Source organism: Heterocephalus glaber, unplaced genomic scaffold, assembly GCF_053883595.1.
Source record: "Heterocephalus glaber isolate CG9 unplaced genomic scaffold, H.glaber_assembly_v1.0 deba00001461, whole genome shotgun sequence".
Lineage (NCBI taxonomy): Eukaryota > Metazoa > Chordata > Mammalia > Rodentia > Bathyergidae > Heterocephalus > Heterocephalus glaber.
This window is the reverse complement of record NW_028258308.1, coordinates 36,143,422-36,158,667: the sequence shown is the minus strand read 5'-3', so window position 1 is coordinate 36,158,667 and position 15,246 is coordinate 36,143,422. Positions and strand designations below refer to the sequence as shown.

Below are 15,246 nucleotides of genomic sequence, written 5' to 3'. Positions count from 1 at the left end.
GTACAATAATCCTTATCACAATAAAATAGCCAATTTACATTTATTTTTCAGTTTCCTGGGGACTTCCCAGTATGGTGATTCTTGCTTGGCACTGCCTATGCTGCTAGTAGCATTGTAGGCTGATGCACTGATTTACTATTCTCTTATTTCAGATTGGTTTTGGCATCAGGATGTATGTCCTTCCTTTTCTACCTGTGTTTTTAGTTGATTTTTCTCTGAGTAGGTCCAACGTGACTCCTCTTCCTTCCAGTCATGTTGAATCCATCTCCCATGCATGTTTTTTTTTAAGCAAATGCCACCATAACTCTTACTCAAATACACACAAACTGAATTTTTAAAAACATAAAGCATAAATGAGAATCTCAATATTTAAATCATTTTGGAAAAATTGAGTTTGATATGTATAAATTTCTCTTGTCAATAACTAAAGTGACTGTCACTTTTAACAACATCCCTCACTTCACTTAGGAGGATGGAGTAGACATATTTTTCTTTCTCTTCCCACAAAGTACAAGCAAAATCCATGTTTACATGAAACAAAGGAGAAGACCCCGAAAAAGAGAAGAAACAAGATCAGCTAGGGCACTCAGAACCTGGTAAGTGGTGCAGTCCCTAATTCCCGGGGTTTTCTTTTAGCCTTACTTATCCCAACTTGAAGTTGAAGAACTCAGCAGTCTACAAAAATCAAAAGATAGAGATAAAAATAGATATGAAGGTCTAGTCTCTCTAGCCAAAGACCAGGAAAGAGGCACTCTCACAAAACTGCTCTACTGTAGGCAAACACCATAAAATACAAAACAGGCTAACTGGTTCCAGACATTCAAAGTGCTTTTGTCCAATCATTTAGATTTCAACAGCTACCCAGGACAAAAAATACTAGAGAAAAAGTTTAGCAAAATTACTAAATAAATACACAATAGAAATATAAAATAACGGCATAGACTAGGAAGATGACAGAAGGAAGAATTTAATCTCAAGAATCCTGTTATGTTATTTTAAATGTTCAATATTCAATAAAAATTTATGAAACATAAAGGAACAAAAATATAGCAAATGCACTTAGTGGAAAAGCTGTCCATTGAAATACTTTCCATAAGAAAATCTTTGCAGACATTGAACATATGGGAAAACGATTTTAAATTATTTAAATAAGTCCAAGAACCAAATAGCTTCTGCACAGTAAAGGAAACAACTTGCAAAATGGGAGAAAATATTTGCTAATTATTCATCTAACAAAGGATTAGTATCCAAAATATATAAGGAACACAAAAAAAGAAATAAAAAATGGGCAAATTATCTGAGCAGACATAACTCAAAAGGAATACACATAGCCAACAAGTATATTAAAAATGCTTAATATCATTAGCCACCAAAAAAAAAGCAAATCAAAATGAGTTATATATCATCCAACTCCAGTTGGAATGGGTATTATAAAAAAATAAAATTCTGGAGGTGCAAAGAAAAAAAAAACAAATATTTTTGGTTGGATATAAATTACTATGCCATGATGGAGGACCCAACAATATGGAAACATCTCAAAAAACTAAAATAGAATTACTGTGTGATTCAGCTACTTCACTTATGGGTTTAAATGAGCATACTTAATAGATACCTGCATGACCGTGGTTATTGTGACACTATTCATAATAGGTAAGATATGGAACTAACCTAAGTATCCATCAATGGATGAATGGACAGAGAATATGTGCTACACATATTGTGATATACATAGCTATATATCTATATATATATCAATAGATAGGTATAGAAATATTATTCAGCCATAAAGAAGACTGAGGTATTGCCATTTGTAGAAAAATAGGTGGAACAGGACAATGTTATGATTAGAGAAATAAAAAAGTCACAGAAAGACAACAACTACATATTCTCTTTCATATGTGGAAACTAAAGGGTCGATCTGAATACTGTATGCATATGTTGAAATATCACACTGAATCTCATTAATATGTGCAATGAATATATGTTAAATATAAAAATATGTTTTAAAAATACTAATGAAAACTCTGTTGAAAGAACTAAAGGACTGTAAGTTGGCAATACCATGCCCAATATAAATTATTAATAAAAATTATTTTAAAAGAGAACACGCCAAGTCAGCCCACTGCAGACGGGTGGGTCTGTGCACACCCTGCCGAGGTCTTGAGTCATGCGGAGGACGGGCAGGTCACCCTGCTGCAGACAGGTAGGTCTGCCCATGCCCTACCAAGGTCCTGAGTCACACAGAACATGCCTAATCAGCCCGCTGCAGACAGGAAGGTCTGCCCACGCCTTACAGAGGTCCCCAGTCCAGTGGAATACACCGAATCAGCCCGCTGCACACAGGAAGGTCTATGCATGCCCTACCGAGGTCCTGAGTCATGCAGAAGACACCGAATCACCCCGCTACAGACAGGCATCCACCTGGTTCCACACTACAAAGATGCAGAGGACACCAGACCACTAGACCAAGGTACTGAGTCACATGGTTCCTGGCCCAGAGGTAGGGGCTTCTGAGCTGTCATCCCACTGCTCCCAGCCCAGAGGGAGGGACTTCTCAGCCACCACCTCGCTACTCCTGGTCCAGAGAAAGGGGCTTCCCGGCCACCATCCCTCCCTCTGTTCCCAACCCACAGGAAAGGGCTTTTGGATCTCCATCCCTACTGCTGTTCCCAGCCCCTGGCCCACCTCACCCAGTTCAGAGGAGGTAATCCATGCAGGCGATAACAGCCCCCCAATCCAGTCAAAATGAGAAAACACATAAATAAGTCTCAAAACCAGATTTCCAGATCACCTACAGTAACCCCAAAGGGAAATGAGATGGAACACTCTGATACTCAACCACCTGGACCCACTGAACTGACAACAAAAGAGGATCTGGAAAAAATGAATTCAAAAATAATTTCTCAGATAACAGGAGAAATTGTGCCCCTACTGCAAGACATGATTAATAAATCTAGAGAGGAGATTAGGAACATGATGGAATCCCAACATAAGAAACAAATGGAATCCATAAAACAGATGCAAATACATTTCCAGGACATGAAAAACTCCAATGAAAGTCTACACAGCAGAATAAGCCAATGTGAGGACAGAATTTCAGATATAGAAGATAAGATTGCAATTAGTGACCAGGACAAGAAAAATTGCTTCAAAATTATAAGGGAACATGAGAAATCAATCCAGCAGCTGCTAGATGATGCAAAGAAGAATAACATGAGACTGATTGGAGTCAATGAAGAAACAAGAGAGAGTGCAGATGACATTAAAAAATCTCTTCATGGAAATAATGGCAGAAAACTTCCCAAGCAGGGGAAAAGAGCTTGACATACAGATAAGTGAGGCATATAAGACTCCAAATAGCCTTGATCAAAAAAAAATCTACACATAAGCATATAATTGTTAAGATTCCAGAAACACAACGGAAGAACAAAGTTCTACAAGCAGCTAGAGAAAAGAAACAAATCACATACAAACGAAAGCCCAACAGAATCACAGCAGACTTCTCAATACAAACCATCAAGGCAAGAAGAGCTTGGAGTGACATATTCCAAGCCCTAAAAGAAAACAACCTCCAACCCAGACTGATGTACTCTGCAAAACTATCTTTCAAAATTGATGGAGAAATAAGATATTTTCATGACAAAGAGCATCTTAGGAACTTCGTGAATACCAAACCAGCACTCCAAAGAATTTTACACAATATCCTAGGAACAGATATTGAGGATCACAACCACAGGAAGCAAAGCAGAATGAACCCATCTGGCATGACAAGAAATTAAATGTAAAGGGGGAGAACCCAACAAAGAGAAAAAGTCATGTCAATGACAAGTCAATATGTTTCAGTTATAACCGTCAATGTAAATGGTCTCAATTCACCAATCAATAGAAATAGACTGGCAGAATGGATCAAGAAGCAAAATCCAACAATATGCTGCATACAAGAAACACACTTAATTCAAAAGGAAACTCATAGACTGAAAGTTAGAGGATGGAAAACAATACTCCATGTGACAGAAACCCCCCAAAAAAGCAGGACTAGCTATCCTCTTTGCAGATCAAGTAGATTTCAAACCAACACTGATTAAGAGAGATGAAGAAGGACACTACATCCTTGTAAAGGGAAGAATCCATGAGGAAGAGATCACAATCATAAACATCTATGCACGAAACACTAGTGTGCCAAACTATATAAAACAAATACTAATGGACATGAAAAGTCATATATGCACTAATACAATTGTAGTGGGGTACCTCAACATCCCACTGTCACAAATAGATAGATCAACTAGACAAAAAATGAGTAATGAAATACTAGAATTCAATCAAAATCTTCAACAAATGAACTTAACAGATGTTTACAGAGTCTTCCACCTCACAAAATCAGAATACACATTCTTCTCAGGTGCACATGGGTCATTCTCCAAAATAGACCACATATTCACTCATAGAGCATGTTTAGGTAAGTGCAAAGAAATTGAAGTTATCCCCTGTATATTATCAGACCATAGTGAGATGCAATTGGAGATCCATAGCAAAAGAAACTCAAAAAATTTCATAAATATGTGGAAATTAAACAACTCACTTCTGAATAACCAATGGGTCACAGAGGAAATTAAAGAAGAAATCAGACAGTTCCTTCAATTAAATGACAATGACAATACAAAATATCGGAATCTATGGGACACAATAAAAGCAGTCTTATGAGGGAAATTCATAGCAGTGAATACACATATTAGGAAAACAGAACGAGCCCAATTAAACAGCCTCATGCTGAACATCAAGCTTCTAGAAAAAGAAGAGCACTACAACTCCAAAGCTCATACAAGGGAGGAAATTATCAAGATCAGAGGAGAAATCAATGCAATGGAGACTAAGAGAATGATACAAAAAAATCAATGAAGTCAAGAGTTGGTTCTTCAAAAGAATCAACAAAATTGACAAACCTGTAGCCAACCTTGTCAGAAAAAGGAAAGAAAATGCCCAATTCCATGCAATTAGAAATGAAAAGGGGGAAATTACAACAGACCCAGTAGAAATCCAGAGGGTCATCAATACCTACTTCCAGAACCTATACGCCAATGAGATGGACAACACAGAAGAAATGGACAGATTCCTAGATACATATGAATTACCAAAGTTGAACGAAGAAGACCTAAAAACTCTGAACAACCCAATATCAACCAATGAAATTGAAAATGTAATTAAAAACTTATCAACTAAGAAACGCCCAGGACCTGATGGCTTCACTGCTGAACTCTACAAGACATTCAGAGAGGAACTACTGCCACTACTCTTTAAACTCCTCAATGAAATTGAAAGGGAAGCAATACTCCCAAATTCATTCCTGGAAGCAAGCATCACCTTGATACCCAAAGCAGAGAAAGACCCACCCGAAACGGAGAACTATAGCCCAATCTTACTGATGAACATAGATGCAAAAATCCTTAATAAGACACTGGATAACAGAATACACAAGATCATAAAGAAGATTATACACCCTCATCAAGTCGGATTCATCCCAGGGAAGCAGGGATGGTTCAATATATGCAAAACAATCAATGTAATACACTATACCAATAGAACCAAGGACAAAAACCATATGATTATCTGCATAGATGCACAAAAAGCATTTGACAAAATCCAACATGCATTCATGATAAAAACCCTACAAACAATTGGAATAGATGGCCTCTATCTCAAACTGATAGAAGCCATCTATGAAAAACCAACAGCCAATATCATACTAAATGGTCAAAAACTGAAATCCTTCACACTAAAATCAGGAACAAGGAAAGGATGTCCACTATCACCACTCTTGTTCAATATAGTTCTAGAAACATTAGCCAAGAGAAAGAAATAAAAGGAATAATGATAGGTAATGAAGAAGTCAAATTGTCATTATTTGCAGATGACATGACACTCTACATAGAAGACCTCAAGAACTCCACCAAAAGTCTTCTAGACTTAATAACCAAATTCAGTCAAGTAGCTGGTTACAAGGTCAACACACAAAAATCAATAGCTTTCCTCTACACAAATGATAGACTCACTGAGAGAGAAATAGGGCAAATAATTCCTTTCACATTAGCATCCAAAAAAACCTGAAATACCTAGGAATCAACCTAATGAAAGAAATGAAAGACCTCTTCTCTGAAAACTATGGCCCTCTGAAAAGAGAGATTGAAGATGATATCAGAAAATGGACAGACATCCCCTGCTCCTGGGTAGGAAGGATCAATATAGTGGAAATGGCCATATTTCCAAAACTGCTATATAGATTTAATGCAATTCCAATTGAGATCGCAGCAGCATACTTCATGGACCTTGAGAAAAGAATCAAAAATTCATTTGGGAAAAGAAGTGACCCAGAATAGCCAAATCAATTCTAGGTAACAGAGACATGGCAGGGGGTATCATAATCCCCAACCTGCAACTATATGACAAAGCTACTGTGATAAGAACAGCATGGTACTGGTAAAGAAACAGACCTGAGGACCAGTGGAACAGATTAGAAGATGCAGAAGCAACACCAGACACACTCAGCCATCTCATCTTCAATAAAGGAGCCAAACACCCTTACTGGAGGAAAGATAGCCTCTTTAATAAATGGTGCTAGAAAAACTGGGCTTCGACTTGCCAAAGATTAAAACTAGACCTGTATCTCTCTCCATACAGTAAACTAAAATCAAAATGGATTAAAGATATAAATATTAAAATAGCAACTCTGAACCAGTTGGAACAGAGATTAGGTAGAACTCATGAAGACATCAGTGTAGGAAAAGATTTTATGAACAAAACCTCAATTGCCTATGAACTAGCACAAATAATCAACAATTGGGATCTCTTCTTATTAAAAGGCTTCTGCACAGCAAGAGAAACTACCAGCAGTGTGAAGAGACAACCCACAATGTGAGAAAAAATCTTCACCTGCTCTTCCTCAGACAAAGGTCTACTATCTCAAATCTATAAAGAACATAAAAAGATCAGACTTCCCAAATTTAAAGACCCAATCTGAAAACGGGCATCTGAAATGAACAGACACTTCTCAGACAAAGAAGTAGAAATAGCAAATAAATACATGAAGAAATGTTCAACATCACTGGTCATTCCAGAGATGCAAATGAAAACAACACTGAGATTCCACTTCACTCCAGAAAGAATGGCTGCTATCATGAAATCAACCAATAATAAATGCTGGTGGGGCTGTGGGGAAAGAGGAACCCTGCTCCACTGCTGGTGGGAGTGTAGACTGGTGCATGCACTGTGGAAATCAGTATGGAGATGCCTCAAAGATCTAGGACTGGAAGTCCCATTCGACCCCACTGTTCCACTGCTGGGGATCTTCCTCAAAGAATTAAAAGAATCATACCACAGTGATATGTGTGTGCCCATGTTCGTAGCAGCACAGTTTGTGATCGCTAAAACTTGGAAACAGCCCAAATGCCCATCAACTGGAGACTGGATAAAGAAAAAAATTTTTTTTTATAAAATGGGGTACTATTCAGCCATCAAAAATCAGAAATTAGAGACATTTATAGCTAAGTGAATGCACATTGAGGCCATACTCTTCAGAGAAATAAATAGGACACACGTGTAAATACTGAATAGTTTCTCTAGTGTGAGAAACTGAAAGTGTAAATAAGGACTAAAATGTATAATAGGTACTGTGAAATAGGAAGAAAAGGGGCAAAGGGGAAGGAAGTGGGCGGGCTAGGGGAAAGGATAGAAGGGAATGGGATTAATATGAGAAAATGGAAAAATAGGAACAAAATCTTGGTAAATAGGGAGGAATGGAGAGGTTGAAGGAAGGTCTGGGCAAGGGTGAAAAATAAGAACCAAGAGAGATTATGTAAAGGTGCAAATTTCCAATGATGAATGTCATTATATTGTATACCTAAAATTTACCAATGATTAGAATGAATAATCTATAATGCAAAATAGGAAGAAAAGGTCCAAAGGGGTAGGGGTAGTGGGAGGGGCTGGGGAAAGGAAAGAAGGGAAAGAAAAAATGATGAGAAATGGAAAAACTGAAAATAAAGTCTTTGTAAATAGGGAAGGGTAAAGGGTGTGAAGGGAGGGCTAGGAATGGGGAAAAAATAAGAACCAAGATGCATTATGTAAAGGTACAATTCCCAATGAGAAATGTAATTGTGTTGTATACCTAAAATGTACCAATAAAAAAATTTAACAAAAAAGAAAAGTAAGAGCTCAAAAGAAAAATTTAATAGTAAAACAAAGAATCATCAGTATTAAAAATCAGTCAAGTAAGATTATCTTGAGGCATAGAAATAAAAGATGAAGAAAAGTGATCAGAAATTAGGAGAACTGTGACACCTTTACCCTACCAAAATTGGGAATAAGGGGATAATAAAAAGGATAGAAAGAATAATTGAGGAAATAATCACTAAAAGCTTCCAATATTTGATGAAAATTATTAACTTAACACTCTAAATAATTCAACGTATCCAGGAAGGATAAGCTTAAAGAAATCCACACCAAGAGTCATCAAAACCAATTTTCCATAGACAATGACAAAAAAATCTTCAAAGCAGCAAGACATATGTTGATGTATGTTTTCTGATAATCTAGATTAAGGCTAATAACTGATTTGTCATCAGAGACCAAAGATGTCAGCAGATAATTGGATACTGTAAACAATGTGCTCAAAAAATGATAATCTATAATTCTTCATCCAGAAAAAACTATCCTTTGAAAATTGAGATATTACTAAGATATTCCCAGATACTTAAGACAACAGCAGATAATTTTTTTCTAGGGTGCTAGTTCAACAAGAAAAAGTAGAGAGAGTACTTCAGTGCAAAAAGAAAGACTTTAGACAATAATTAGAATTACCATGAGGAAAAGAAGAACATTATTAAAAGAAGCTTCACAGGAGTGACAGCAAGGAGTCATATATATGTGACTACAGAAATTTCAAGTTTGGTTCAGTACAGAGAAGAGACACATAATGATTTTAAAAAGATGAAAATAAGTTTATTATAAAAGTACAGCAGATATGAACATAAATTGTAGGGGACAGGGGAAGGGGACGTTACCAGAACCTCTACAGTGAGTCCTAGTCTTCTGTGAGCCACGGCAGCACACGGCGAATTACAGGATAGGTAGAAAAATGAGACTGAGAAGAAGCTGAGCTTTGGGTCTGATCAGTGCTGCTCTGGGCAGCAAAGACAAAAGCCCCCAGCTTACCACACCTTTTATTCAGTACATCCGGAGAAGCAAATGTAACAAATGACTTGCAGAGAGTTCAATAGTTCACATTGGGATAAACAAGGTGTAACGGAAGGCTTGCAGAGAGTTCAGTACATCTCCGGCAAACAAGATGTTAATCAGTCCAAGAACAATGAGGAACTGAGCAGATGTTTGTTCTCCCAGAATGTTTCTTGTCCTGGAGAATCACAGCATCACTGGATCACTGAAGTCTCAGTTGTGATGGGAGGCCAAACTGGAGTTATTCTGTAGCTTGGCTGTAGGCAAGAGAACTAGGCTAACCAAATGATTTTTCCCTAGAATTATGTAGCATTGCTCCCAACAATAAATAATATATTACCATACAACAAGGAAGGAGACAGCATCCAAGACGAAGGGGAATCTTCTGGGGAAGGATGTTGCATGAGCCTTCAGCAGGGGAGAGAGCAAAAGCTGCACCACACTTAGTTTGTCACATTCTTATGTACTGCTTTCAGAGGAAAGTGACTTGTTGCCAACAGGCCTGCGTGTTGATCATTCCCATTCTAGATGGATATTTCCCAGCCTTGTCTAGAGCCTGGGAACAGTCAGTTTTTTGTTTGTCAACAGTTGTTGCTATACAATCCTTTCGCAACAGTCCTCAGCTTCTCTTCAGACAGGCAGCGAGCAACCAAGGTCATTTCAGTGAACACTTGCATTTCACGGACTCTCATTTTTAACCGTTTCCCTGACAGTCACTAAATATAAAATGCAGTGTAAATGGTCTTTATTTTTATCTGTTTTCCACTTGTACAATCTTAAAAATAACTTCAAAAGTGGAGTTATGAACATAATAAAGATTGCAATGGGATCAAATAAAAAAGAATAGAGAATCAATTCTTAAATTTGGTAAACTCAGTAATTGACTTTGAAAGAATCAACCAAATGGATAAATCTCTTGCCCAACTGGGAAAAAAATGAATATCTTTAATTATTAAAAACAGAGCGGAGAAGGAGAAAAAAGAATATTATGAAGAAGTATAATGCACAGTATATATCAATAAATTAAGAAACCTAAAAGACAGATAAAAATTATTTTAAAAGGCAGACCACTGAAGCTGACTTGGGAAGAAATAGCAAATGAGAATAGATCTATAATGTAAAGGTGTTTATTTATTTTTTTTGCTTAAATTCTTTTATTTGTACATTTTAGGTATTTAATACATTTACATTTATCATTGGGTGTTTGTACCTGTACATGATGTATCTTGGTTCTTATTTTTTTTCCCTGTTGCCTGTGTGCCCTTCACCCCCTCCACCCTTTCCTATTTACATAGACTTTGTTTCCATTTTTTTTCTTGTCTCATAATTTTTCCTTTCCCTTCTTTCCTTTCCCCTTCCCCTCCCACTTCCCCTACCCGTTTGGACATTTTCTTCCAATTTCAAACTATCAATTAACTAGAGACATTTATAGCTAAATGGATGCACATTGAGGAGATACTCTTAAGTGAAATAAATAGGACATACATGTATAAATACTGAATAGTTTCTCTAGTGTGAGAAACTGAAAGTGTAAATAAGGATTAAAATGATTAAAACGAATAATTAAAGGTGTTCAACAATCAAAGTACTTCCCACAAATCAAAGCCCATAGAAAAAGCCACTTCCAAATTTATACTGTGAAACCAATATTATACTTGTTTGAACACCAAAGAGATGATGAAAAACTCTATTTTCTCTAGTAATTATAGATATTAAAATGCTTGGCAAAAAACTGAATCCAGGTATATATACAAAGAAACAAAATCACGGGAGATTTATTTCAAAACTGCAACATTTGTACAAACAAGAATTAATTTATGTAATGTACTTTTTTAAAAGTGTAAAAGTAAATAATAACAACAAAAACATGATCATCACAATAGACACAGAAAACTGAGTTACAGAAAAAAGTCAAAAGCTCCAGTCTTAACTCTTTTAGTCACGTCACCACTGTAATACAGGTCAGTAAGTGAAATTAGGCAAGAAAAACGAATTAGTCATCTGATTTGGAAAAAAAGAAATAAAATTATCTCTCTTGGCAATTGTCATGATCTTGAACATAAAAGTTCTAAAAAATTCACCAAAAATTTTGTTAGAATGGATAAGCAAATTTAGTAGAGTCTAAATATACAAGATGATATAATAATGTTATTTATATTTCTATGCACTAGTAATAGTCTGAAAATAAAATATTTTTTGAAATTTTATTATAATGGCACCAAAGTGAATAATATATTAGAAATATTTTTAAAAAGAAATGCAAAGCTCATTTTTGAAAAAGTATAGAATTTTATTGAAATTGAAAAAGTCTCAAAATAAATGGAAAGGCATTCCATATTCATGGATTAGAAAGCTGTTGTTAAGAAGTTACATTTCCTAAATTGACCAACAGTTTCAAAACAATTTTGTCAAAATCCCTCTTGACTTTTACTGGAGTTATTTACAAAGTGAATCTAAAATTCATATGAAAACACAGGAAGCTCAGAGTAGTCAAAGCAATCTTGAAAAATGACAAAGTCTAGATGCCTACACTTTCCTGTTTTAAAATACAACAAACCTACAGTAATAGAGATTTTTGTGGTACCCACATTAGGCTAGACATATACTTCAATGGAATAGAATTGATAGTGTAGAAACTAAGCTATGCATTTATGCTAAATACATTTTTGACAGTTGTACCAAGATAATTGAAAGGTAAACAACAATATTTCTAGTAAGTGGAGCTGAGATAACAGTTTATTCACATGCAAAAGAATGAAGTGTACCACACTTAATATCATGTTCCAATATTAGCTCATAATAAAACAAAGACATTTATCATTGGGTGTTTGCACCTGAACATGATGTAACTTAGTTCTTATTTTTTTCCCCATTACTTATGCGCCCTTCACCCCCACCACCCTTTCCTGTTTACATAGGCTTTGTTTCCATATTTTTTTTCTTTCTCATAATTTTTCCTTTCCTTGTACCAGTTAATATATAAATAAAAAACAAATAAAAAATAAATAAATCAAAGACATAAATGGAAGAGATAAAATTATAAGGCTCTAGAGGAAAATATGTATGGATAAATCTGTCTGATGATGGATTACAAAATAGTTTCTTACATGTAACACCTAAAGTATAAGCAACCAAAGGGTATAATAAATAAACTCGTTACAATCAAAATGAAATATATTTGTACCTCAGAAAATGTAATACAGAAAGAACAAATGCAAAGCAATGGAGAGATAATGTGAACATTTCTTATGTTTGTTGAGTATTCAGAGTATAAAAACAATTATTTTTCTTTCACAACTCAATAATAAAAATATTAATAATTCATTTAAAATGGACAAATAATTTGAATAAAAATTTCTTTTAATACATACAAGTGGCCAATGAGAATATAAAAAGTGTTCAACATCATTAGTTATCAGAGAAATGCAAATGAAAAACACAGTGCAATAAAACTTCACACCATTAGGATGACTATACTAAAAACCACAGGCAATAAGTGTTGGTGAGTATGTGAAGAAATGGGAAGCCTAAAGCACTAATTGTTGAAAAGCAAAGTGTTGCACAACTTTGGAATATAATTTGGTAATTCCTAAAATTTAGTCAGAGTGTCCATATGAATCAGCATTCCTCTGACACCATAATGCTCAAGATTCTATTTTAATGTTTTTTCTTTTTATAAAAGAAATTACATTGAGTTATTATTTATTTTAATATATTGCTATGTGTCACATACTATTTTAATTGCTTCACAATATTAATCATTCAATATCATCATGCTAAAGATGGAACTATTTTAATAAACACTTAATGAAACTGAGCCACAGAGGGGTTTGCTAACTTGTTAAAGATCATATAGCTAATAAGTTTAAAGCTAAATTACAATTCAAGTCTGTCTGGCTCCCAAGACTACATTATTAAACATTAATACTATAGAATACTTATTAAATCATAGTACCATGTAAGGTTTTTGTCATTATCTATTGGAATCAAAATTCAGTCTTAAAAATTATTATATGTTGTTGTAGTGACATTATAAACCAGTCTATTGCTTACATATTAACTATCCTAAATCACAGTTACTTAGTGAGGAATATAACAGTCATAGAATAAAAGAAGTAAAAAGGAATCTTAGTGTTTTCAATGGCAATATGAGTTTGTACAAATGTATAATAAAAGATCCAAATGGGTAACAGCTTTTGGAATAGGTGGTCAAACTGGAACTCATCTAGGTTTTTCTCTGTCCCTAATCTATTTCTTTTATTACAATAATTCTTTCACAGAAAAGAATTGTGATATATATTATGATATCTGCAGCTGGACTGCCCAGCTTGTCTTGCATAACTGTTATATAAGGTATCCAGACTGAAAGATGGTCAAGAAAGAGAAGTATCCTTTATGGTGACACTATGCTAGAGGAGTCTTCAAAATAGTACATTTGTGGCCCAGTGTGATTCAACTAGTAGAAAAATATAATTTAATTCTTCTATCAAATTGTCTATCCTTAACATCATGCTGAACCCAAGGGACCCAAAGGACAGGGTTCTGGTCAACCATATCAGGTCGACATGGACAGTTCTTTTGGTTCTCCCAGCTGATTTTCTCCAAGAGGTGTCGAGGGCCTTATGCAATTGAGCTTCTGCCAGGCTGTTCCTTCTCTGTGTCTCACATATGCAGGCTGGGCCAACTTAAACCACAAACTATTATTCTCATGTTGCAAACCTGAATGTGACTGTGTAGAGTGATTATCTGTCTTGCCATCTAGCTACAAAAAAAAAGCTCAAATACTTTGACTTGCAGCCATTTGAGTTATTAGGAATCTTTTCAAAAATTTACAGAAAAATGATAAATATATATTCCATTCATTTTATTGAAATATACATATATATGACATAGATTTAATTATCTTTCAAGTATCTTTCCTGTATTTATTAAATAGCATGTTGAATTTAATATTTTTTGCTAAGAACAACAAAAATGGTCAAAATCTTAGTGATGCAAGCAAAATTAATAATGAGATTATTTTCAACATAATACAGTCTGTAGTTACAGGAGATGTTGAGTTCCATGGATAGGGTGTGATGCATCTTTGGCTGTAGTTGTTTTTCTTTTGTGCCTAAGTTTACATACAAGCAGATATAAATTCATTGTTCTGCCTATCAGATATAAGCTGCCTGAGAACATGTTCTGATTTAAATGAACTGATAATAAATGTGTTTTTGAAGTAATCTTCACCAGTTTCTTCTAGAATAGAGGCATTTAGTTCAGTCAGTATCTAAGCTTATTGTTTTCAGAGCAGTCTATTTCAATTTTTCAAAGCCTCTCTAAGAATGAGGATTACCTGCCACCTTAGCTCTGTGACAGCATGCTGCTTGGATAGCATAGAGGCATGAGCTCTGATTAAGATTGGCTTTGACCTCAGCATGATTGTACAGATCAGTGTTGACACTGAGTATAGACAGTTAAAGAGATCAGATTGCCCAGGCCTGGTCACAAGAAGGACATAAAGCATCACAGTTCAACCTGAGCCATAGAACTATTAGAACTCTGCAGTACTTGTCTCTGATCCTGGTTATCTATATAGGGTGGAACAACTAATGAGAGTCTGTGACCATCTGATGTGGAACCCTCACTGTCTAGGGCAAGATTAAACTAATTCAACATCTAGCTGTTTTCTCTTGACACTCACATGTATTATTCTGAAATATTAGAGCATTCATTTATTTTAAAGTGATTATAACAATGAACAAGGGTATTGATACAGAAGAGCACTTTCCAGAGTTATGATGTTAGGACTTTCTTCTCATCAAAACTTATTCACATTCCAAAGCTTTTCTTTTTAATTTCTATCCTGGAGATATGATAGATGAAACAAATAACTCAAGGCTGAGTACAATATTCCAAAAGCCAATGTAATTTATACAGAAACCCGGATATTTATTACTGATGCTAGAGGTTATTACGTTATCTAAAAGGTATAGACTTCATTTCTGTCTTCAAGAAATAGAGATTTATATTGCT

General features: G+C 35.2%; 1 long non-coding RNA gene across 1 annotated transcript in view; it reads right to left on the bottom strand.

The window, feature by feature from the left end:
- The window catches only part of LOC147826796 (uncharacterized), a 30,407-nt gene extending 20,724 nt beyond the window's left edge, over positions 1 to 9,683 (bottom strand). The window contains exon 1 of the long non-coding RNA XR_015453479.1: positions 9,057 to 9,683. This is a non-coding gene — a long non-coding RNA (uncharacterized LOC147826796). The remainder of the gene's footprint in view (positions 1 to 9,056) is intronic.
- Between the last annotated feature and the right edge of the window lie 5,563 nt (positions 9,684 to 15,246).